Source organism: Euprymna scolopes, chromosome 13 (assembly GCF_053919585.1).
Source record: "Euprymna scolopes isolate OS-2025 chromosome 13, ASM5391958v1, whole genome shotgun sequence".
Lineage (NCBI taxonomy): Eukaryota > Metazoa > Mollusca > Cephalopoda > Sepiida > Sepiolidae > Euprymna > Euprymna scolopes.
Genome location: NC_136494.1, coordinates 136,245,911 through 136,273,240, shown reverse-complemented (window position 1 = coordinate 136,273,240; position 27,330 = coordinate 136,245,911). Strand labels below are relative to the sequence as shown.

The following is a 27,330-nucleotide window of genomic DNA, read 5'->3' as shown; positions in this document are numbered from 1 at the left end:
GGAAGGGATTTTAAAAAACAAAAATGTCGCCTGCAAACAATTGTTAGACAGGCGTCATGCTGGATCTGGCGCAATTCGAAGACATTTGCAAAGAGAGCATAATATTGTCCACTTCTTCCGTTCTCGGGCTGCTCTGGAAAAAAAAAAAAAAAGGGGGGGGGAGGGGGGAAAGAAAAAGAAGGAAGGGGGGAAAGGAAGGAAAAAAGGGGAAATTAAAGAGAAAAATAAATAAATAAAATTTAAATTAAAATTAAAAAGTTAAAAATAAAAATGAAAAAGTTAAAAACAGCGTTTTTCATCTGCTTGAATATGCCAGGAAATTTGTTTATATCCTATTTATTGCTTTGCCCAGCAGCAATAGCTGCTGGTAGCGCCAGGGGTGGCAGTCCCGCTTTAGCCACCGAAACTGTGTCATCACCTCTGGTTAGCGGCTGATGAGGGCAAAGTAAAAGCACATGTGGTCACATGTTGTATGTAGAATATAAAATCAACAGTAGATTCTCTACAGTGCAATGTAGACTACAATGCATTGTGGACTAAGTCACTGCAGGGGGGGCATGTGAAGCTTCCTTCCAGTGCACCACAATAGGTCTCTACCTACAACAGGCAATCAATCAATTTGATAGAAAAATAAGTGATTTCACTGATTTTGATGACAATAAAAGTGTAGGAAGCGTGAAACATTAATCAATTCTTATTCAATTCCAGGCAACATCGGGTCTCCCTTCTCATATACAAAAATTTTAATCTTTAAGAAATTTAGTGGATTAAATATTAATATATATATACGTGTATGTATATATACTTTAATTTTCAATTTAAATTCAAAAGTAAAAGTTAGGAATTATGAACAGAAAAAAAGAAGAAACGCAATAAAGCACTTACCCTAAATGAACAAAGTCGTCCGTTCTGCTAATGAATTCCCATTGAAAAAAAAAGAGAAAAAATAACGATAACATATACTAATTTTTATTATTTAGAAATAAAAAATATGAATAAATAAAACATGAAATCGAATAAAAAATGTTTTTAATTAAATTAGTTGCATTTAATATACATTTAATATACATTTAATATACAAGGTTGTTCCAAAAGTAAGGCCTCTTACTTTTTAAATCAAAAACTAAAACGTTGAAGAGCTATGAAGCTGGAAGTGGTACCATTAAAACGAGCAGCCTTTTGTGTTCCAGAATTTAATTTTCTACATGGTCACCACCATTCTTAATGCACATTTGCTATTCTCTTTTAATGCCTCAGTCGTAAAAGTATGGAGCGGACTTTGTCACTCACATCTTTGTCACCACTCTGAAATCGACAAACTCATCTCCTAACTATGCTGACATCAACTGCATCCAATTCATAAACGTTCAACAGGTGTCGGTGAATGTTGATCAATTCAATTTTTTCTGCATAAAAAAAATTCAATGACGCATCTCTGCATCTGACAGACATTCATGACAGGAGTTGCATTCTTGGAGCTCACACTATCAATATACGCAACAGAGAGATTAAATTTTTAGGTCATGAATGCATAAGTTCAGTCATCATAACAATGCAACTTGCAATCATGTTTGATCCATTCAGGCGGAATAAAAATAGGAATCATTACTTTTGGAACATCCCCCATACATATGAAAACGTTATTAATTTTTCTATTGTAATTTTCACGTATGGTATGGTAAGCGACTGAGTCAAGAATGTACAAGATGCCTTCGATAAGTTTCCAGACTTTTTTGTACAGTCATTTCAAATTGTTGTAAACTCTTAAAAATTCAGTATGCTATTGCTATACATCTTATGAGATGACTGACCAATTTTTATGATTTCAGGTTCAAATGAACAGCTACAGCAGAAATTGGAATTCACCCTAAATCCTGATATGCCAAAGCTAGTGAATTGCAAAAATGCAATCTGGACGTGAAGACACTTTAGAAGAACAATACACAATAAAAATGCTACAGAAACGTATAGAATGCTTCAAACTGCTTTTAGACCATCTTGTATGAATTGAGCATCAGATTTTGAGTGGCATAAGAAATTCAAGGAAGGCAGATGAAAGGTATGGGAGGAGTAAGGAAGTCAGAACACTAGAGTTGATTGGCCAAATAAAGAATTTCATGAATAAAGACTGTTGTGTGTCTATAGAGACAATAAGTGCACAGTTTGATGTCAGTGTGGGAACTGTGCACACAATTATTTGCGATGAGATTAGATGCAGAAGATTTGCGCAGAGTTTGTCCCAAGAGTACTCCATCCTTGTCATAGACTATTTCATCAAGACATCAAGACAGTTCATCACCCTCCCAATAGTGCTTCCTGTGACCTTTTGTCATTCCCTAAGCTCAAGGAAAACCTTAGAAGCTGTTGTTATGAGACAACTAAGGAGATGAAAGAGGCTGTGACAAGGGTCATTGACACGCTCACACAAGAGGACTTCATGAGGCTTTTCAGAAGTTGTTAGAACGGTACAACAAATGCATTGCAGCTGGGGGGGATTACTTCAAAGGGGACTAGAGTTTCATGTTTGCCCATACAAAAAAAGTATGGAAACTTATTGAAGGCACCCTACAAAATGGTGATTCTAGTAATCTGCTACATAAATCTCAAACGTCGGTTTGTGTGTGTGTGTGTTTGTATGTCTGTTAAAAACTGTTGTCAGTCGCATCTGACTGAGTCGAAACCATTACCATCTGAAAGAGCAATGCCTTGTTGGCATATGGGCAAACACATTTACCAGTAACTTTTTGCTTTCTTCCCCTCTTTTGTGTTTCATGTGTGAGCCCGGCTGCCTGCTCATGTTTTTTTTGGGGGGTTGCACAGGCACTCTCTGCTATTTTGATTGGAAGTAAGTTATTTTTTATTTTAGGGGGGGGGGGGTTTCAGCGCAACAAAAAGTGCTCAATATCCAGAGAATAACTTCTCTCTGTAACCCTTCTGCTAAAATATCTGGTGGAGAGGTTGTCATATACTTCCTTTTTTGGGCAAAAAAAAAAAAGTGTTTTTATCTATTCTTTTATTTTTGAAATTGTTGTGGGGGGTAACGACGGAGTTGACATATAATAATGAAAAACAGTTCAATATCTATGTGTGTCCAAACAGAACTCCATGTTGACTCGAGCAATGCCCAGTATCCATGTTAGTAAATACATAAATGCAAGTGTGTATTTTTGTTTTTTTCTTCCCTTCTCACTTATTACAACATGTCAGCCAAAGGAAATTAAAGAAAACAAAGAATTTGAAAGTGCCACATCAAGATTTTCTTTTGAGAATTCCTCTTGATTTTTAACTGAAATAGTAACAAAAAGATGAAAAATTATATTTTGTCTGTGATTTAAGGTCGATTACTGTTTTACATTAAAAAAAAATATGTATACTTTCATTTAATTTCTTTGATTTGAATATTTAGTCCTGACCAATATTATTTCTTAGTCATAAATAGAGAAAGAGAGAGGATGAATATTTATCTAATTATTTTTTGTTATTTAGCAATAATTTCGTTATCTATTTTTCAATTTGATTTTTTGTTTAAACATTTTTCATTCTTATTATCCTTAAATAAAAAAAAATAAAATAAATACTAATTAAATCGTGCTAGAATAGAAAAAAGCAAACAAACAATTCCTCTTACGAAACTACACTTCTGGTCCTCTATAAGAACTTTTAACTTTACTGTCAATTTTTTCTTCTGTAATAATTCCTTTTTTTTTACTGGATTTCTTCCTTTAAATCATTTATATATACTAACTGGACCTGCGGAAAGTTAACAACGTCATTTTTTTCATGGCCATTCTGTGGATGTTCAGTGTGATATTATTGTAGCCTTTTTGTTAAAACAGAAAAAAGTATTTATCTAAGTAATCTGGTTAATGTAGTGCCGGAATATATCTGGTAATTACGGTTTATCTCCAATATTCTTATATGAGACTGTGACCTATTTCCATTGTATGGACGTCCGGTGCAAACAAAAACTCGACAATATCATTATGTCATCTTTAGACAGAACAGATACTACCCTTGGATCCTAGCTAGAAGACCAAGAAGGTATAATTTAATTTCACATACGGCCCAAAAGTGATATATTTTTTTTAATTTAATTTTTTTTTTTACATTGTGTCTTCAGTGATCGGGAGATCCTATTTATTAAAAAAGGAGGATAGAAGGTGATAACATTCAATGAACATTAAATTAGCGTATTTACATACTGATTTAATGTTTGTAGTATGTCATCACCTTCTAGCCTTCTTTTTAATAAATAGGATCTCCCGATCAAATAAATTATAATCTGGAGACTGTGACACACGTGTGTACGTTAAAGGTACTATGGTATTAATATATAGATTATTTATCATTATTATTATTATTATTTAGTAGTAGTAGTAGTAGTAGTAGTAGTAGTAGTCACTAGGAGTTCTCACACAAGTCATCATTAGAGATTACTCTTTGATAATAACCAGTGGCATTTCCTGGAATCTGGGTGACAACAAGTCTTCCCAGATTTTCAGTACTCTCCACCTCTTTCGATAACCTTTGCAAATGACTGTGTTATCACAACAGTCGCTTACCATTGATTTTTCACTGGCAATAACCATTGGTTTTTCAATGGTCAACCTCCTTAGGGTTCCAGTTCTCTTCACATTCATCCAGTGGTTATTTGGTTAGTGCTCTTTCTCCTCAGTCTTTCCATTGTCATTAAACCTTTACAACTATTTCATGTGGTAACAAACGAGACTGATATCTTGTCGTCCTTGTTGTCTCATTATTAGTCAAAACCAAGTAAAACTTAGAAAAACTTCATATCTTTTATTAGTTGCTTTAATGACAGTTTTTTCTTTGAAATTACTTGATTTCAGGTTATGTTTTCCTGTTTTTGTAAGCACAAAAAAAAAAAAGAAATTGCATTCAATTGTAGCATAGAGATTGTAGGAATATGTCACATATTCTTTTCTTTTTTAACCAAATTTTGCATAACATTTATTAAACTTGTGACATTTGTCTTTTTCATGTCCATGTTCTTTTGATGATGTTGTTGAATTATTAATTGATATTTTAACCTTTTCAGTTTTTCTTTTTCTATTTTAAATTTGTGAACTATTGCTTATATATAATATACTAGCAAGCCCCCTTCAGAAATATTGTAAGTATTAAATGTAATGTTAAATTCTTAAAAAAAAAAATGAAGTAAAAAATGGAAAGAAACTGATTCGTGTATGCAAGTATTATGTTTTTATTTAAACAGTTTACTTCTTGTAAGTAAAAAAAAATACTCAAGCTGAGATAAAAACCAAAACCTAAAGACAGTGAGTCAAGTACGATAACCAGCTTGCCATGATCTTTAAAAAGTGTTTTCAAACCTACTTATTCTTAACATAAGGAAGCTGTCATGTTTCACAACCATGCATGTGCAGTCGTGAAACTGTTGAGAAACAGATAAAAATCTGATGACTCCCACGTACAAATTTTTTCATTTTTGACCACTTAACAGCCCTTTTTTTTTTTTTATAGATATATAGATTATATATATAAATATTACATGTATAAAAAATAATTTACACCGTTTATTTCTTGGCTATATTAGATTAAAAAATGAGAAAATTTTTATGTAGAGACGACATTAATATAGCGAACATAATAATAGTGAAAAAAGGTACAACTTTTCCGAAAAAAAACAGATAATTTTTTGGACAGATACAACAGTTCATGCATTATTTTGATAGTAGAAAACGTTAATATCATTTAAATTTTGCTTGTATCTACCCAGCATTGTTAATTATGTTAATTAATTAATGAAGCAGTATGTTAATTTTGTTTTTGTTTAGTGTTTTTTTAAGCATTCTGTTATATATATATATATATATATATATATATATAAGTTATTTGTTTTTGCGATACGTCTTGAATGAATTCAATTATTTACGAAAGTGCATTTTTACCTAAATGTGAGTTGGGAATAATTTTCCCTTTAACCAATTTGGTACCCCCACATGGGGAGCGGCATATATATTATTTTATTTTTAAAATATAATTATCTACTGACACGTGTTTCATTGTCTACGACTCATCAGAATGGCTGAATCTAGCAAGATTCGAAATCAGGACCCCATGGTAAGAAGCCTAAACCCTTACCCCTCGTCCACCTCGCTCACTGTTTGGATATACCGCGATTTACAAATAACATATACGTAAATCGCAATATATCCGAACAGTCAGCGAGGTGGAGGAGGGATAAGGGTTTAGGCTTCTTACTATGGGGTCCCGATTTCGAATCTTGCTAGATTCAGCTACTCTGAGGAGTCAGACGACGAAACACATGTCAGTGGATAATTATATATATATATATATATATATATATAACTACTTCATTTAATCACATAAATTAATATATGAAAGTATAAATTTATGCGTAAACTTTAAGTATTAACTTCAACAGTGCTCAATACGTAGGTAGAGCTAGGTAGTAAGTTATAAAATATATATGGCGATTAAGCTACACAGAATATTCCGCGTTTCATCCACACTATGATTCATCAGCCTGATGAATCCTAGCGTGGATGAAACGCGGAATATTCTGTGTAGCTTAATCGCCATATATATATATATATATATATATATATATATATATATAATATAAAAATTATAACACGGAAATTACATAATTGTCGATGCAATAATTTATTTCAACCTTATGGTATTTTCAAGCATCTAAATCAGACAATTACATTTTTGATACTTCAGACAATTACATTTTTATCTTATTGCTCTGTTTACCACATTGAGCTCTCATACCCGGATTTCCTCTGGATTTATTCCATTATAACACTATATATATATATATATATATATATATATATATATATATATATATATATACATACATATATAGATAGATAGATAGATAGATAGATAGATAGATAATTGATTTTAATCAGAACGAAATTAAAGAAAAATAAAACATACAAAAGTGAAATGCGTTTTTTGTTGGTTTCCAATGTATGTTATATGCGTTCAGAGATAACTGTTAGGATATCCACAGTCGAATAGGCTCACCTCAATCCATACTGTCGATCATAAAAAACTTTAGCATTAGCACTATCGCTAGTTGGATGAATGATTAAAAGATTTTAGCAAAGAGTGGAAAAAGATTGATGAAGTGATAATTTTGCGGGTCAGTTCTTTCACCAGAATTCTTGGACACATGTACCACAGAGGCAAATGTTCAACTATCAGTGATTCAGTATAATTGGAGAGAACAGGGCCAGTTTAGCAAAGCATTTCTTTATTACTATAATAGAGATAAGATCCGTCCCACTTCTACCCCGTTCTCCCTCCCGATTTATCTATTTTTTCACGTCTCCTAGTAGCTCCACATCTAATAAGTGACTGACCTGTTTGTTTTCAGTTTCCCAGAAAGAAGTAGGCATTCTAACATGTAGACAACTCACATGCTAATAGCCATTTTATTTGGTTTTCAACATTTATTTTGGGGTATTTTTTCTAGATTCTTCTATTCCCCATCATTCACTGCGCATATCCGTCAGATTTCATTTGATAAAATTTAAGTCTTTTTCACTTACAAAATGAACTCTCTTCACATCACATATTTCATCGAATGAATCGAAAAAATAAAAATTATATATACACACATGTAAATATTCATCTTATTTTAATAGAAACATTTGGGATTTTTTAAGTAGGATTAACTCCATGGTGTGGTACAGCACAATCACGTTGACACACTGGTTCTTGCCAGATCATCGAAGTTAAGCAATGTTGAGCCCGGCCAGTACCAGATGGGTGACCATTTGGGCAGGCTAGGCGCTGTATGTACCTTTTGGGAAGGTTGGTTGTGGGGCCAGCACCCTAACCCCGTAAAAAGAACTCAGTCGCTACAAAAGTATCCGCAAAGTTGTAGATGGCCTATGCCCCTTAGGGGTTCAAGGCTATGGATGGATGGATAGATGGAACTCCATGGTGTGAATGTGGTATTGTGGTGAAAGGTGTCGACTAAAAATAATTTTAAAAATTCGTTGAAAATAGAAAGATCTTTGACGCCCCACCCCATTTTCTTATGGCTGCATGCCTAAGTCTGTTGTTGGTTATTTTATTCAGTCTAAGACAACCATTATTTAATTGTATCATGAACCAATGTGTAAAAACTAAATATATAAAATCAGTTCCACATGCTTTGGAGGTATGAAGGCATTTTTATGATATCGCATACTTGGGAAGGGGTGATGACCAGATCATTGTGACTTCTGTCCACAGTGAGAAATTTGGGCGGGAATGGTTTGTAGAATCCAAAGTAAAGTTCAGTGCAGCCTTATAAATTGCAGGCGACTTTATTGTGGTTGGATAGCGAGAGAATTATAGATTGCCCATTATTCATCACACTTATAAATTTTCCTGAAATCATGAGTTCTTAATTCCTGCAACTCAATGCGTTTTTAGGTCATCTTGGGATACCTGTTCTTAATTGTGGTTTTTACACTCTTACAATGATTTCTTAATGCTATAATTTTTCTGATTATTTGTATTTGACTTATGACAGTTAAATCTATGAAAATTTTCCTGTCCCTGCGCAATGGAAGCTGCAGAGGTTTAAGTGAACGATATTTGTACACGGATCAGCAGTCGAGAAAAGATATCAGTCCTTAGGGCATCTCTGATCTGATTTTTGATGGATTCCCGATCAGCCCATTCATAGTACCTCATCGTTTTCAGTAATCGGTTTTCAGTTTGGAGTCAAAAGTTTAGTGTGATTACCACCATTATCACAAAGTGATCTGTATTTCTGGGTAAACAATGGGCATTCATCGTACAAGCCTTGAGCAATGTCATCAAGAATAGATCAAGAAGTGAGACTTGCTGAATCTCATAACCTGGGAGGTGAGTCGGGAATGAAAAGGAATGTGCAATAGAGAAACTGTGCTCTCACCAGCTGCATCGGCATAGCTCGAGAAAGCAAGCCAATTACTGTGGTGAACATTAAAATACCCAAATACATGTATTTGGATGCTTGGATCTAAGGAAAGTGTTGCATCTATACTATCAGACACAGCCAGGTACAATCCTGGGTGAAAGGAGATTGGTAGAGAACATATGTAAAGTTAACCTAAAGCACATGCAGACCTGATCATCTGGCATTAGATGATGTTCACTAGAATATTGAACGTGTGCATATGTTTGTCAGTCCTTGTGACTTGTATCCAGTCATGTTAAAGATTGTTTTAAAGGTGATGTTTAATGTGGAAAGAAAGTAAAAGTTTACTAATAAATTTTGTTAATTTTCTTTTGCTAAGAATTTTAAAGTCGAAAATGACAGTTTAAATGCTTCAAAATTCCTGTAAAGTTTCAAAATGTCACTAAGTATTCTTTTTTTTTGTGCTTGTTTACATTCATTGATGATTTTTTAAATCAACGCATTTCACGTGAAAACATTACATAAACTACGTCAATTGCTTTATTGTAAGTTAGAAACACTTGTTTGGCTGTAAACACTATCAATAATTTCCCGCACTCTTTATCTGTGCCTTAACCTAAATGTAGATTCGATGAACAAAGCTTCTTTCTTAGAACTGCACACTTGTGCGACTCTTCCGTTTACCTGCTTTCCAGCTGATTACAATATGGTCGTCTTCAAGTCCAATGTAAACAAGTTCTTGATTAGCCGTTCCCCTTAACTAATCCAATTTAACAAATTTGCACTTTACTATGATATTGTCCTTTTGACTGATGTGTGCTCGTTAACCCTTATCCTCGAGTGGCCTCTAGGCCTTGATAAGTGGTGATTCCTTTGTAAAAAAAAAGAAAAAATAGTAAAATATCAATATTTCACTAAATATACATCATAAAAAAATTAAAATCATATCATCAAAGGTCTGCTTTTATTTTATTCAAATTCATGCAATTTCCACTGTCCCATCGCTTTATTGCAGGTCTCTTAAAATATTGTTTTAAGTCAAAAATACTAATGTCTAATCATGAAAATTTTATTTTTTATTACATTTTTCTGTCAAAGAATAATAAACAAGAGCACATCCAAGGTGTTAAACCTCAAATGAATCAATTATTTATCGACATATCCACCATTTTTTTAAAAATAACTTTAAACAACCTTTTGTCCACCAAGAAAGTCCATTGTTTGATCTAAAAAGGAGTTATGGCTCTGGTGACATCAACTATTTTCCTCCACAGGGCATCCTTTGAAGTAAATTGCTTTCCTCCCTCATAAGCCCCTCTTTCCAATATTAACCAGAGATGTTCAATGAGGTTAAGGTCTGGAGAACACGGTGGCTAGGTCATGGAGGTTTCCCTAACAAAACCCATAGATTCAAGGAAGGCTGCAGACCTAGCAGAATGAGATGGTGCATTGCTTAAAAATTATCTGAAAGCAACGTGACAATGGTAGGTCATCTATCCATGGTGACAAATGATTATCAAAAAAAGCTGTGTACGCATTGCTGGTAAGTTTTACGTCCTCTGGCATTCAGAATGGTCCAACCAACTTATCCTCAATGATTACTGCCCAAAACATGATACCGTCACCTCTTTGTTGGTGTTCAAACTTTGGCCCGTGCATCCAGACTATCAAGAGTTGCATGGGCTTCATCTGTAAATAGGACATGGAAATCCATTTTCATGTAATTCTATACCCAAGCCATTCATTTTTCCCTGTGTTCTTTGCTCAATGGAGGCATTGGAAGAGGTTTGATATTCCTTGCCAGCATATTCAACACATTGCATCGGGTCTGCCTGGATCTTGGAGTAATTCCAGCGCTTGCAAAAATGAAAGCATTGGTGCTGTTTGGGTTTCAGTTGACTTCCCTATGAATTTTCCAAATATCACAATCTAAAAGGTTTCTCCAGTTCCCTTATTCTTTCTGGATTTGGTGTTGGGGGTTGTTCACGAATGAAGCCAAGGTTCTTGGATCCCTTTTCAGCTCCGTAGCTGAATCTTTGATGAACAATTTTTCTGAGAGTCCAGCAACAATCCTTTGCTTTTCGATAATCTTCAATCGCCCATTTTTTAGCATTGTAAGAGATCTACAATAAAGTGATGGACAGTAAAAATTCTATGATAATAAATAAAATGCCATAACTTTGTGAATATTTCATGAATTTGAATAGAATTTGGGAAAATAACTAACCTTGAAGCAATCCCTTGATTATACAATTTTAATGTTCTTGCAACTTATATTAAATAAAATATTAATATTTTACTGATCTGCAATAAAGCGATTGACATAGTTTACTAACATATCATGAAGAAATTAGTATGAATTCCAAAAAATTATAAAGAATGATCCAGTAGCAAAATAATTACAAATAAAATTTACTAATTTAAGCATTTACTAATATCCGTGGGCTAAGAACTAACTTAGATGATGTTGAGTCATTTCTCCTTGTAAACACCCCGGATATCTTAGCATTAAGTGAAACTAACCTTCACTCCTCGATTCCCTCTAACCACTTTAACATGCCTGGTTATCTCTCACTCTACCGTAAGGACTCGGACAGACATATGCATGGGCTTGGAGTCTATATTCGTAACACCCTCCCTCTGACTAGAGAAATAAAACTAGAATCAGAGGACCAGGCCTTTATGTGCTTCAGACTAAATATGCAACACAATATTACCTACTTGTATTTTCTCTACCGTTCTCCCTCAAACCAAGACTGTACCCTAATAAACAAAGTCTATGACAGCATAGATATAGCACTCTCCCTCGATACTAGCGCACAAATACATGTATTTGGTGACTTCAATGTCCACCACAGTAACTGGCTAGGATTCTCTAATCACACAGACGTAGCTGGTAGTGCAACACATAGCTTCTCTATATCCCATTCCCTATCTCAGTTGGTTACATTTCCGACATGTTTCCCAAACCAGCAAGATCAACATGCCTCACTTCTAGATCTCTTTCTGACAACGGTTCCCAATGACTGTACAACAAATGCCCACAGCCCACTCGGGAATGCTGATTACACTGTGATAATGGTAGAAATCAGCCTAAATTCTCGCCCTAAAACTGAAGACCCACTACTCAAAACAACGAGGTATTACAAAAAGGCTGATTGGGAAGCCATCAGGGAGCTCATCAGAGATGCCCCATGGCAAAATATCTTTACTCTTCCAGCGGAACAGTGTGCAAATGAGACCACTGAATGGTTCAAAACTGCAATTGAAGCACATATTCCCGCACGGAAATTCTATAGCAAGCCCCACTCTCCCCAATGGTTTACTTCTGCTTGTGCAGCTGTCATTTGTCAAAGGCAGCACGCGTTCCGCAGATTCAACTGACATAAATCCAGCTCAAATAAACAGAAGTTTATAGAAGGTAGAAATAATTGTAAGAGAGTGATAGAGATAGCTAAGACTGATTACTCTGAAACGACTAGAAAATGCATCGAAGCACAGAAATTAGGAACCCGGGATTTTTGGAAAATCTACAACAGCGTAGTAAACAATGGACAGTAAACTATTCCCCCACTATCAAACAATCATGAGGTTGCTTGCACGGCAACTGACAAGGCTAATCTGCTTGCTAGTCAGTTTGTCTCAAACTCCACACTGAACTCGGTACACCACTTACTCCCTGATTTTCCTCTGCGAACAGACGCCACACTAGACGATTTGAAAATCACCCCTTCTCAGGTACATGCTATTATAAAAAACCTAGACACCTCAAAAGCATGTGGACCAGATCTCATCCTGGCTGTGCTATTAAAAGAATGCTCTGCCGAGGTTGCTCCAGTTCTGTCCAAACTTTACAATAAATGACTTAACGAATCTTGTTTTCCCGACTGCTGGAAAACCGCCTCTGTGGTACCAGTCTTCAAGAATTCTGGTGAAAGAACTGACCCACTAAATTATCGCCCCATAAGCCTCCTCTCGCTTTTCGCCAAAATATTTGAGTCCTTAGTTAATCAAACCCTAGTCCAGCACCTAACAGCTGCTAAACTCCCGACTGACAAACAATATGGATTCAGGCAAGCCCGTTCAACAGCAGATATCTTAACTGTAGTTTCTGAACGTATATACCGTTCATTGGACAAAACAGGGGAGGGTAGAACGGTGGCCCTTGATATATCTAAGGCTTTTGACAGGGTATGGCACGATGGTCTTCTAAGGAAAATTAGATCATATGGAATCACTGGAAGAATTCATAATGTAATTAAATCCTTCTTAAGTAATAGAAAAATCAAAGTTGTCCTCGATGGTCGTACATCCAAACAATATGACATAAATGCGGGAGTACCTCAGGGGTCTATCCTTGGACCTCTATTATTCCTGATATTCATAAATGACCTCCCTGATAAAATTGTTTCAGAGATGGGTATATTTGCCGATGACACCACTTTCTATAACAGATATGAGGGGAAAACAAATGAACACATATCCAAGGAAATGGCAGAAACACTAGAGGATGACCTCCAATCTGTAGTGGAATGGGGACAAAAATGGTTGGTCACATTCAATGCTGCTAAGACTAAGCTTGTTTCCTTCAATAACTACAAGAAACCTTCTCTACCACCAATAGCAATGGCCAAGAACACATTGCCTGAAAGTACTTCTTTTAAACTCCTCGGCCTAATGTTTACAGGGAATATGAACTGGAATAGATACATTGAGAGCATTGACAAGGCTGCTGCAAGGAAGGTTGGCTCCCTCTACCATGCTAGAAAACTACTTACGCCTGACAGTATCTTATACCTCTATAAGGCCACCATTCGCCCATGTATCTGGGCTGGTGCATCTGCTCCTTGTCTCTCGCTCCTGGACAGGATACAAAAGAGAGTCGCCAACCTGATACTGTCATCTAGGCTTCAGCCTCTGTCCCATCGACGAGATGTTGCATCCCTCTGCCTGTTCTACAAATACTTTAATGGTGAATGCTCTGACGAACTGCAAACACTTGTACCTCCCCGACGTAACTACCCCCGACAAACCCGACAAGCTACTAAGTCTCATCCCTTTACATTAGAGATCCCTAGATGCAAGAAAGCCTTTTACTCCAATAGTTTCTTCCCCAGAACTGCGGGTCTTTGGAACTCCCTTCCGGGATTCTGCTTTCCCAACTGCAATGATATGCAGAAGTTCAAGTGTAATGTTAACAAACATCTTTCTACTCATCTTCCTTCATAATGACCCCGCTAATTAAGTCCTTAATAATAGCCCCCTGCTTCAAAGTGGCACTGTGCCTTGTTTGGGGTGAAAATTGAATTTAAAAAAAAAAAAAAAAAAAAGAAAAAAATTAGAATTTATCGAATTATCGAGTTTTATCATTAGTTTTAATGTAGAAGAGTTGTACCACCTATTTAATATGACAAACAAACCCTTGACAAATTGACTTAATTAAGGATCTGCCATCTTTAAGCTGTAAGAAATTACTCAATTATCATACAAGCCCTAACTGCCATTGTATCGATCAATTTGATTGGTCGAATCTAACCAGACATGTCACATGCTCTTTGGCGCCAATTTCTATTTCCTTTTCAGATTTTTCAGTTCGTTCTAGACCAGCGAAGAAGGAAGGACTCATTTTTATTATGTCTTCTAGGAAGAGAGACTTGGGCGCTAACATTAGTGCCTTCTATGCTTCAGATCTCAGCCGTGGATGAAGTATAGAACATATTTGTAAAAGCCTACAAATTAGGTTTACTTATAAGACAGAATGGCTACAACTGCATTACAGACTTTTCTTATCATTGTAAAGTTTTCATCTTCAGTATGCAGCCTGTTTGCGTTGCTACCAATTTTTTAGGGCCATGGGGTCCAATGGAACACGGCTAATTTCATCCTTCCCAGCAACAGACTACGACAACATTGCAGAATGCAAAAGGACTCAAACTTTATTGAAGCAAACTACTAGCTCCAAGTTGGACACAAGATGGGCGCACTATTTTGCAATAATATCCTGTGTACTAATAAAGTTTGTCTCGAATTTTACAGGTAGGGTTTGTTGTTTTGTGATTGTCTGAACATGTTAGATGAAATTTCCACCTTGACATAAAATAATTTGTACATGTTCAAATTGCAAAATAGTAATAAATATTGCCAAATATTGCAAAACAGTCCTTGCAAAATATTGCAAAATAATAGTAAATATTGCTAAATAGTAATTACAAAATATTCTCTATTTGTAATTTGCAATTGCAAATTAATGCAAAATATTGAAAATATTGCTAAATAATACAAATGATTATATAAAAAAAATTTTTTATTCACTATTTGAAATTCTTAACTTGTATTTAAGTTGAAAGAAATTGTTTTTTTTTTTACTTTATAAACTGATTCATAATGAAAAGATTTCGTCACGTTGTGTTGCTGCTTGAAAAAAAAGGTATAAAATTTTAAATCCTTTGATAAATGAAGAGTTGAGAATTTTTAAAGTCAGTTTAAAGTCTTAAGAATTCGAAGGGAATTCTGAAGATTTACGTGGTAATTCATTCTTTCTGTCTCAACTATCATAAAATATTATCTGAATTGCTAAAAAATAAACCCCAAAAAAACAAACTGTCATTTATTTAATTTGAAAATTTTACCCGTGGAAACTATTGGATTTTAAATGTGCTCTAATTGAGCGCAAAAAAGTTTTTTTAAGCATGTAGTGACCACCAGTAAATTTAATTACTTTGCTGGTAATACATGAATATTTTAATGATTAAAATTAATTCATTGCTTTAACTAATTGAATTTTCGCTCATCGCATGAGTTTGAATATTTTTTTGTGTTAAATGATATTTAATAGTTCTTTGATAAAATTATTTCTTCACGTTATACTATTAATTATTGATGCGCTTATCAGTCTGCTATTCTATTTTTTTTTTTTTTTTTGCTATCGTTCTAAAAATCGCCTGTTCATATATATTTGCTTGATTTTATTTATTTTGTGAAATAATAGTTATATCCATTTTAGACATGAAATCGTTCACGTTCCCTTTGAAGTTTATATTAATTTCGTATAGTCAATTTTTTCTTGGATTCCTTTAAATTACCTGCTGTCAAATTTGCTGTCGACAGGTCAGTCCTGCCATTTCAAGTAGCCTTCAACATGGTTTCTAAGGAATTACTCAACAAAATAGAAGCGAAAAAGCTCCATGCTCCATATTTCTGGCACTTTGGAGTGGTTGGAGAATTCATCCTTGAGTATGACTGATTTTCATAAATGGTTAGATGAACTAAATGATTTATTCGCCCAACTGATTTTAAAATCCCTGTGAAAGAAAGGTTAGGATTGTGCCAGGATTCAGCACAATTTGTTTCCAAAATCAGGGAGAAATTGACAAAATTTTCTAATGGCAGAAGAGATCTTGTTGACTCCTGCCAACCCGTATCACGTCTTCCAGTTAGACTGGATCTTGAATGTCCAAACTTCAGTGGAACCTTATCGACAGATAAATTCGAATTTCAAACATTTTTAAGAAGGTTCAAGTTCTGTTCCTCAAATTTAGAGAAAGCAGATAAATTACTTTTCCTAAAGACCAAATTATTAAGCCAGGCTTTTGAACTAATTTCTGGGTTTGATTCTACTCATGTAAACTATGACAAGGCCTTAGCCTGTTTAAAAGATACATTTTTAAATCTTTTCTTCATCAAAAATCAAGTTTTTGAAGAGATTATTCCTCGTGGTGAATGCAATCATTCCCTAAAGGAATTTAAAACATATCTTGAACGTGTCAAGTCAGACTTGTATGAATTGGACAAGTCCTTCGGAACAGATTTTTTCTCACAGAATGCGACGTCTGGAGATATTTTTACTCACATTTTGTTTAGCAAATTCCTCAATGTAGTCCACAGGGAAATCATGAATCGGACTAACAAACATTTGAAGAGAAAACCAAGATGGTGGATCATTCTAACACCAAATTCCTTAATGCAAAGAAGGATTCAAATACGTCCAGAGCATTTAATAGCAATGACAGAGTTAATAGAAATTGCAAATTATGCAAATCTACTGATCACCATATTAAAGACTGTCGTAATTTTAAAACCTTTGAAGTCTCAAAGGGCGAGAGATCTTAACCTGTGTACTAGGTGTTTGGGTGAACACTTAGATACCAATTGCCAAGGAGTTAAAGGTTTTTCCTTACCCTTGCAACAATTGTGGTTTGAAAAACAATTTTTCAATTATGTGTCTAAAAGCATTTGTGGCACGGACAACATTGTCAGGATTTGAAAGTTGCATTTTTCCAGTCCTTAAAATTTCTATGAAAGTAAAAAATCAACTGAGTTACTTCTACTGTCTCATAGATACAGATAGCCAGAGGTCCTTTTTATAACAAGCTATTTTGTCTCAATTGAGTGCTAGGGTTAAACATAAACCCAAGGAAGTTAACATGCCTGTAAATACTCTCATTGGGACCGGTTCCTTAAATCTTCTGGAATTTGATGTGTCCCTTAAATTGGGGTATCAAAACCCCTTTCCTTTCTCCACCTTATTTTCCAACGATTTAAAGTTGAAATTCAATGTAGATAATTTTGATGAGATTACTACTAATCTAACCAATAAAGGTTTCCATCTTTTTCCTGGTTATAAACAATTAAACCACTGTGATATTAATGGCATTATTGGGTTAGATCTTATCCAGCGGATTAAGAATTTTCGTGTGGTTGAATGCGTTGTAGGTAGTGCTTGGAAAATTTCCAAATATATCATACCATTTGGGGAAGGACATTTTTGTCCACTAATTCTGAGGGAGAAGTTATCTCCCTTCGACAAGGTTGTGAATTTTCTACCTTCTCGTCAGTCTTATTTAACAGTGTCTTGAATCCCTTTTGACATACGAGGACACGCTTTAACGTTTCCCTGAATCTTCAGTTGAACGAGGAATAGAAATTTTTTTCCCTTGATTCTATTGGGATCGATGAGAGTAATAAGTTATGTTCTCATGATGAAGAAATGATAAGAAACTTTGAGAAGTCTATCAAGTATTATATAGATCTGCCTTGGGATTATGATAAACTGTCTCAAGTTGATTCGAATTTTGTTATCTCTCTAAAGGTTATGGAGAGAGTAGCATTGAACATATTAGATAAAATTCCCAACTTAACATAAAATAATTTGTACAAAACACAATATCTAGAAACCTAATTATAACTGATATATTTTATATATATATATATATATATATATATATATATATATATATATATATATATATATACATCTAACATCATCTACTGGATAATTTTTCATAATTTTTTGCATCAATACTAATTTCGCCATGCATGTAAATCTATATAATTATAAAACTCAAATGACCTTGTAACGAGTGTTGTAACCAATATCCAGTTTACTACTTCCCGTTGCACATGTGTACATAAGCAAAGAATCAACACGACAATAAAACATTGTTTTACTGTGTATGTTTTCAGTGTCCAAATTGTTTTTGTTTTCGCGTTTAAATATATCAAAATTTGAATTTAACTAAGTATTATGATATCTGTTCAGTGCACATTTACTTATAATTACAGCAAACCAGTTATAATTCAATGGCTGTATGTTTTTTTGTTTTTTTTTTTAATAAACAATTTATATTCTTTTTTTTCTGATTATATACTTTCATAGAAATGTTTCTGTTATATCACAAAAATCTGTTTTTCTTTACGTCACGTGTCATGCTCATAAATTAATTCCTAAGCTAATGTACAATACTGACCCAACGGGTCACGGGTAGTCTAGTATGTAATAAAGTTATCACATGAAATGTGTTGGCTTTAAAGATGACCAATGTAAACAAGCACCCTGCTTTTGAACTTATGAAAAGATTAAAATGACCGACTTGTTTACGTAGCAACGAGAATGCGTTGTTGTGGATTTAATTTTTTAATCAAGTTAATTTTTCAAATAAGTGTGTTTTTTTAAAGTTCGTTTTATTGTGTTCTCTGCAATCATGACGCGTAAGTTACGTAAAGGCGAGAAACAAACACGAGAAATCGTCAAAATAGTATTGACATCGAGATAGATTCATTAATCGATTTTGAAAGCAAGGGAGACAATTCCAATTAAATTATCTCCCTTGCTGCTAAGCAAAATTCATAAATAAAACAATTTAAATGCATTTGCTTGTCTAACTTAAATAACATTATTAGAAGATTCAGGTTGGAAAATACAGTTTAAAAATCGTTTAAATTTATTACGTGTGAAATAGAATATAACTCGAAAATTTCATGGTTATCTTTTATAAAAATATGATTTTTTAGGTTTTCACCTTTTTTTTTTTTATTTCAGTAAATATTCAATAAGGTGCTTGTCCAGAATTTTCCCTAAATAAAGAATCCTTATGATACTTTGTACATATCCGTATTAAAAAAAAAAAATCACGTAAATTGATCTAGTAGTTTATATATATATATATATATATATATATATATATATATATATATATATATATATATATAATAAAGCGATTTCGAGTTTTTCCAATGCCTCCTTCTTCGGCTTTCTAAAACTTACTGAAAACGATTTCCTTAAAAATAATTGATTAAATTAAACAAATAAAACTACTTCAATTCATCAATTTACGTAATTTTTGGAACGTGATATTTTCTTTCCATCAGGTATACGTTTTCTTTATTTTTCTATTTTAATATAGAGGAAATTGTGGGCAAGAAGCACCAATAGTAAAAAAAAAAAATAAATAAATATATTTATCAAAGTTACATAGAGACGAAAAGCAAGCACAAAAGCTTATATGATATTTTCCTTCATAAAAATTACAAAATATTAAAGTAATACATTTTAGAAAAATAATATTCTTTAAGTTTTTTTTATTTTCACACTGCCAGAATTAGTCTGCTAGATTTCCAGATACATTTTTAGACTAACATTGACGTCTGGTATTTGAATTATTTTGTACTTTTGGTATTCATCTTTGTTTATAATAACCTCTCGTATCTATAGTTATCCTATTGTGACTTGTATATGTTTTTAGCTAAATTTTTACGACGTGCCCCAGCGTATTATAAACACCCCAACCTCCCATGTTAAGAACGGCTTTCGGAATAAACACCACCACCACCTAACCTCGAAAACCGTTCTTAACATGGAGAGGTTGGGGGGTTTATTTCGAAAGCTGTTCTTAACATGGGGTGGTTGAGGGTGCTTGTACTACGCTGGGGCAGGTCGTAAAAATACCTGTTTTAAATAAAAGTATTAAAATTTTAAAAATCCTATTAAAAAGAATTATAAAATTCAATCCACCATGCGTTTCGACTTCTTCGTAAACGAGTCAACTATTTTAATATTTTAATAATTACTTTGTGATTCTTTGAAATGGGAAAAGAAGTTGGAAGTATTCAAACTGCCGAATAGAAATTGATTTCTCAGGAATGAATTTCTGGCTTTAAAAGGCTTACCAAACCCTCATGCATTAAAAGAGCGAAAAATTGGGAAGCAATTTCTGTCCAATGAATAAATTAATAACCCAATGATACCTTAATCATTAAATTTAATTTTTAAAATCCTGGGTAACGCCGGTATGCACAACTAGTTTTCGTACATAAAATAAAACGAAGATTCGGTCAATAAAATAAAACAAATATGAAAAACGATATTTACAGTTGTGTAGTACGTATACAGCGTCCCAAATTATTTCCAAAAAAAAAACGTCCACTTGACTTGCAATTTTTAATTTACATTGGAATTTTAAATGCAGTAGCAAAGTAAAAATATTTACAAAGATTAAATGTAATATCGATTCTTTTACGTAAAAATAATTTTTGCATACAAAGTTTTTTTTTTTTTTTACCAAGCTTCAAATGTGGTTTTCAAGTTCAGTTTAAGTCCTTTTTTCCTTCTATTATTGACTTTTTAATTTTTCCTAATATTAAAGTTAGCCAAAAAATATTATAGTTATCTTTAAAGAAAATCGATATTAAATCTCTATGTATACATATATTTTCTTTTTTTTTCTTTTTTTAACTTTATTTTTGCAAATGCATCCCAAACAATTGTGAAAATAGAATTTGGGACGCTAAACCCGTACATGACCGAGAGGAAGCAGGCAATATTTTTAATTTGATAAAAAAAAACACAAAAATTACAACAACAAAAAAAAAAAACAAAGTATTTTAGAAAATACACGAATTAACTGTTTTGGAAATTAAGAATGTAAACGAAATAAATTGGCAAATGTGTTAAAGACTAAAAAAAAAAAAAAAAGATAAAAACGACCTGACAAATCTATTTCGACCGGTGCGTGTGTGTTATGACGTCATAAGCTAAGTATAAACATTATGGCCAAAATAAAAAAAAAAACGATCACAAAATCCAACAAACTGACAATATCAATCCAAAACAAAGCAACAAATATGAATCTATGTGATACCCCGTTTCAATGTGTATCTCTTTGGGTCAACAACAGCCTTCAATTAAACCATAACATTTATATAGCCTTTAGCTATATCGCGTCGAGAGCACTGCACTGACCGGTCTGATTTTCGGCAATGTCCGAACGTGAAATAAAATTACAAACAAGAATTAGTGGTCAAAGAAGAAAGGAATGGGGGCAGATAACCTCGTGTTAAAAATGAAGGAAAATGCGTTCTAAATATATTTTCCTTTTTTTTTTTTTTTTTTTTTAAATCAGTTTAACATTTTTTGTTTGTGCTAAAAAGTTTTTAAAAACTAAAAGTATATCAGGTAAATCTAGAAAACGAAAGCCAATCGAGTCGCTAAAAGTGCTTGAAATATATATATATATATAATATATATATATATATATATATATATATATATATATATACATATATATATATATATATACCTCGACTCTCTTGTGCTAACCAAGCCTAAAGTGAAATCATACTGGCACTGACCCGTTTGTTCAGTCACAAAAGGACGACCTTCCAAGCATTACCTCCTCCTCCTTCGGGATTAGTTTACTACCAATAAATGCTAACAGCAATAAACTACCAATAAATGCTAACAGCATATTATACAACTATACAAAGTGCCCCTTCTGGGAATCTTATGCCATAATGAAGTTGTTGAATCTTAGGGGGGGGGGGCATCTTCCCAGGCATTAGCTCCTACTTTCGGGATTTGTTTATTTGGCAGTTGCTTCTCTCGAGGGGGGGGGCGGTACCGATGGATCTGATCGCAGCATTTTTGCATCGATCCAGAGTGTTCCTTTTTTGTGTGTGTGGGGGGGGTTATTCCCTTTACCCCCGAAAAACAGAAGCTCTTTGGATTCCTGTCACACCCACTTTTCTCGGAAGAAAACTATTTCCAATTAATGATCATATTATGCTTTTATGTTTTAGGTAAAAACAAAACGAAAATGTAACGCTTTTTAACGCACAGGTGCTCGAATCTCGATTATTTGGGCAATTGTCCAAAAACTAGTGTAATTATAAGTGTCATACCTAGTTTTTGTTTGTGCATGTTTGTAAAAAATGAGATTTTGTTTACGGTTTGTTTTTACAAACACACACACACACACGCACACACACACACACACTCTCTCTCTCTCTCTCTCTCTCCCCCTCTCTCTCTCTCTATCTATCTATTTATCTATCTATCTCTCGTTTTCTTTTTTTTTTTTTTACTTTTCTTTGTACCTTCTGATATTCCGCACAGCATGGGACTTTAGAAGTATAACAGACGCAGGAGCTCGACAGTAAGCGTTTTACTTCGCACCAATGTTAGGAAGGTCCAGCAACAACGAACAGAGATTTCTTTTTTTGCATCCCCCAATTTATTCACGCTACAATGCCTCGTGTAATTTTGTGCCATCATCATCATCATCATCATCATCATCATCATCGTTGTCGTCGTCGTCGTCGTCGTCGTCGTCGTCAGTATCATCATCATCATCAGCAGCAGCAGCATCATGTCATGGTCTCACCCCTCCCCATTCCAATACCTCCAATAACACCACCGACCAATCTGCTGCTGCTGATCCTGTTGTTGCCGACATAACATAGAAGAACGGGAAGAAATCTTTATCATAACATTGTGTAACACCCCCTCTCTCCCCTCTCCGTCTTAATCGATTATTTATTAAAAGAAAAAAAATCCAATTGCATGAAACTGAACGAATTTTTCACAATCCTACTAAAAACAATTTAAATATGAAATTAAATCCACTACAATGCATTTCGCTTTCTTCATAAACAAGTTAGCCAATTAATTACCTGTTAAAGAAAAAAATGAATTATTTCATAACTCTTTGAAATTTAAAAGAAATTTTGAAGCATTTAAACTGTTAATAGGATTTTGTGGTCGTTATCAAAATCCGTCTTTAGGTAACTGTCATGCCCAGTGGTGCATCGGTGTGTATTAATAGATATTGATAATTCGAACACGTGTTCGAATTACAATCGAGGAGCTGTCATGGCGTATGTTTTATTGATAATGCGCATACGTGTTTTTACATATGAAAAACAGATTGGCGTTCCGGGAATCTAGCACGAAAGTGACGGAATTTTGGGGTCGTCACCAAAATCCGTGTTTTTTTTTTTGGGGGGGGGGGTAACAAATTAAAAGAAAAAAAAAAAAGAAACATGTAAAGCCAATTTTCCGGAAATGGGAAACTAAAGAAATAAGCAAATGAAGTACAGACCGGAAATGAGATTAAATGATCCGAATTTTATTCAAAGAAAATAAAATGTTATGATTGCTTTTATTTTCCAAAGCTCGGGGTTTAAAAACCCAGAAGGTAACATATGTAATAAAAAAAAAAACAAATACAAGAAAACAACAATTCTTACATGAAAGGAAGGCTGAAAGGAAAAGAACATTCACAAAACTGAAAATAGTTTTTAAGTCTTTAAATTCAGTCTTTCTTTCTGAGTTGCAAAGTTCTTTTAAAGATTCTCGTTTCTTTCTTCTCCCCTGTCCTTTTTTTCAAAACAAACGAAACCTTCAAAAGGTTTTCTTTAAAAGTCTCTCTCTCTCTCTCTCTCTCTCTCTCTCTCTCTCTCTCTCTCTCTCTCTCTCTCTCTCTCTCTCTCTCTCTCTCTCTCGCACAAAGTATAGAGTGTCCGAAATGAAATTCCTTTTCTCAGAAAAGGTTGTCTGGTTTCTGGTTTCTTCTTCTTCTTCTTCTTCTTCTTCTTCTTCTTCTTCTTCTTCTTCTTCTTCTTCTTCTTCTTCTCTCGAAATAATATTCCTTTTCTCTGAAAAGGTTCTTCTTCTTCTTCTGAAATAATATTCCTTTTCTCTGAAAAGGTTTGTCTGTCTAGTTCTTCATCCGTTCGAAAGGGGATGAAGAAAATAAATCATTGTTGACGAGTCTCTCATTCAACAGCTTGAAATAAAAATGGTGACAGGCTCTGCCACACTTTTTCTTTGAATGGTGTATTTCGGAACACCAATTTCCAACTGCTCCAATAAAGGCTCTCTACCTTTAGTGAAGTGTTTGAAGGAATTTACGTCGGTCTCCATACGACGGAATCCCAGAAAAGAGACTTGCTCTTATGAAGTCTTATCCAGAACTGATTTGAAAAGGGGCGCAAGAAAAGGGATTTCTGGGACTCCTTCACAGCAGCCAATCACCATCAAGAAATGATAATGGATGCTAAGAAAAAGGAAAGACACTAAATAAAGAGAGAGAGAGAAAGGAGAAATGTCCATGAGGACTTAAATGACAAAAAGGGAGAGAGAGAGAGAGAGAGAGAGAGAGAGAGAGAGAGAGAGAGAGAGAGAGAGAGAGTAACACACGCATGCACACACATTTGCCAGCTGAAAAATCTTTCAGTTCAAACGACTGCTAGACAATGGGCCAAAATGAAAAGGGGAGGGGGTAACATGAATGCTACAGGCTAACCAAAACGGCTGACCCCCACCCAACTTCCCTTTGTACTGCTGAAGGCGACGACATCAATAAAAAAATAAAATTCCGACAAAAGATTAGGCAATATCATTACATCCCTCTTTCTCTGAAACAAAGATCATAATACTAGGTCTGTAAACGAAACAAACATAACAAATAAACAGAAAGGCTAGTTCAGGGTAGATTGCCTGAACAGCTACAGTAACAATAACTTCAAAATAAATAAATAAAAAGAAACGACAAAGAAGCAGTAGAAAGAACAAATAACTAGACCTATCATCATGAGTCACATCTTCTGCTTGGTGCAGACCCATGTGACTTATTTTTGTGCCATTCTTTCCGATCCAGTGCAAGTTGGTTGATGGACGTTCAACTGTTGAGAGATGTCCAATCAAAAACGTTTTCTCTTCACCTTCTTCTTGGCTTTCCTCTGCCTCTTTTGCCTTTTAACATACATCAAAGCATAATTCTGATAGGCCATTTGATATGGCCAAAGTTCATGGTCCTGGTTCTAGTTTTTCATAAGCTGTTCAATCTTATTTTAGAAACTAGTAAAATTCCTTCTAATGTCAAAAAAGCATTAATCATTGTTTTGTACAAAAAAGATGACAAATCCGAATCTGAATGTAAAAACTATAAACGTTTGTTTAGCCATGTTTATAAACTCTTTATAACTATCATTGGCAACAGAATTGCAAGTGATCTTTATTCCTGTCTCCCTATTTCCCAAGTGGCCTATCAATCTGGAAAGGGCACAGTCGAACAGAATTTTACCCTTAGCCAATTGATTTTACAATTGAGTTTAATAAACCATTATACATCATTTTTATCGATTTTACAAAAGATTTCGATAGTATCAAATGAGATAAACTTTGGTCAATTTTAGGCAAAATCCCTCTCAACAAAAACTACATTAATCTTCTGAAATTACTTTACGACTGATTACAGGCTTTTATAAAAACTGACATTGGGTCCATAAGCATCAAAAAGGACGTCAAGCAAGAAGATATGCTTTCAACAATTCTGTTCTGTGTTGCACTAACTGCTGTTATACTTAAGACAGAAAAGACTTGCCAAAGCAGGTTTCCTATAGGTGGGCAAATCCTCTCCAACCTCTCCTATGCTGACGACGTCGCTCTTGTTAATGAATGCACACATAAACTTCAAGTTTATTTTAATGTACTAGCAAAGAATGTAAAGAAGATAGGAACCTCATAGGGGATGTCCTTTTCTCTTCCCTGCCACCTCTTTCTCAGAGAAGAGATGTTGCGAGTTTGTCTCTGCTTTATCATTATTTTCATGGCAAGTGATCGACTGAGCTCCAATCTATAGTCCCTCCTCGCCAAACTTTCACAAGAAACACTCATCTACTGAAAACACTATCAATAATTCCCTCCATTCTTTATCTGTGCCTAAACCTAAACGTAGATTCCATAAACAAAGCTTCTTTCTTAGAACTGCACACCTGTGGAACTGTCTTCCGTTTGCCTGCTTTCCAGCTGACTACAATATAGCTGTCCTTCAAGTCTAATATTAACAAGTTCTTGATGTGCTGTTCCACTTAAGTTAACAAATTTACCAAATTTCCACTACTGACGATTACTATATTGTCCAATTGACTACTGTACACTCTTTAACCCTTATCCTTGAGTGGCCTTTAGGCCTTAATAAGTGGTGATACCTATGTAAAAAAAAAACAAAAAAAAACAATGTATGTCTACAGTTAAATCACAGTTTAACTTAAACATGACTATTCACTATAAACCCATCAAGCAAGTCACCCAATTCATTTATTTACGACATAAACTGACTTTCAACAGTGATCATGAGATCACAGTGAAACACAGAATCAGGATGGGTTGGGTAGCTTTCCTAAAACACAGCATCATTCTAAAATAAAAAGAGTGCCAATAACTGTTAAAATAAAAGTTTATTTCATTTATGTCCTCCCAGTAGTTTTAGTTTCAAGTAGACTTGATTGTATCACATGGATTAAACAACTAGCCAATCGCATTGAGATGTTTCAAAATCATGTTATGTGTTTCATTACAGGACATTGCCTGATCAAAAAAAAAAAAAAATATTCAGCCTCCGTCAAACTACTTCCCTACCCCCTCTATTTGATAAAATCAAAAGTAAAACCCTTAAACTTTTTGGCTATGTCAAACTAAACCCAGAAAGTAATTAAGTCCAATTTTATTAAAAGAAATAAAAGCAATTGCTTTTATTTCTCAAAGCACGGTTAGACAGCACGGACTTGGAGTCTATATTCAGAACACCCTTTCTTGATGAGAGAAACAAAACTAAAAACAGACGACCAAGCCTTTATGTGCTTCAGACTTAACATGCAACATAACATTAGTTACTTATATTTTCTCTACCGCTCTCCCTAAACCCAGGACTGTACCCTAATAAACAAAGTCTATGACAGCATAGATACAGCACTCTCCCTCGATACTAGTGCACTGCACAGGTACATGTATTTGGTGACTTTAATGTCCACCACAGTAATTGGCTTGGATTCTCTACTTACACAGACATAGCTGG

General features: G+C 34.3%; 1 protein-coding gene across 3 annotated transcripts in view; it reads right to left on the bottom strand.

The window, feature by feature from the left end:
- LOC145292197 (uncharacterized) overlaps window positions 1-22,740 on the bottom strand; it is a 31,041-nt gene extending 8,301 nt beyond the window's left edge. The window contains exons 1-2 of one of the 3 annotated variants that reach the window (XM_080138506.1): window positions 22,568-22,740; window positions 886-912 (exon numbers count right to left, since the gene is read on the bottom strand). The gene's annotated coding sequence lies outside the window, so the exon portion shown is untranslated. Of the gene's footprint in view, window positions 1-885; window positions 913-21,333; window positions 21,474-22,567 lie in introns of those variants that run through there. The other 2 variants (XM_080138505.1, XM_080138507.1) reach the window with 2 other exon arrangements.
- Between the last annotated feature and the right edge of the window lie 4,590 nt (window positions 22,741-27,330).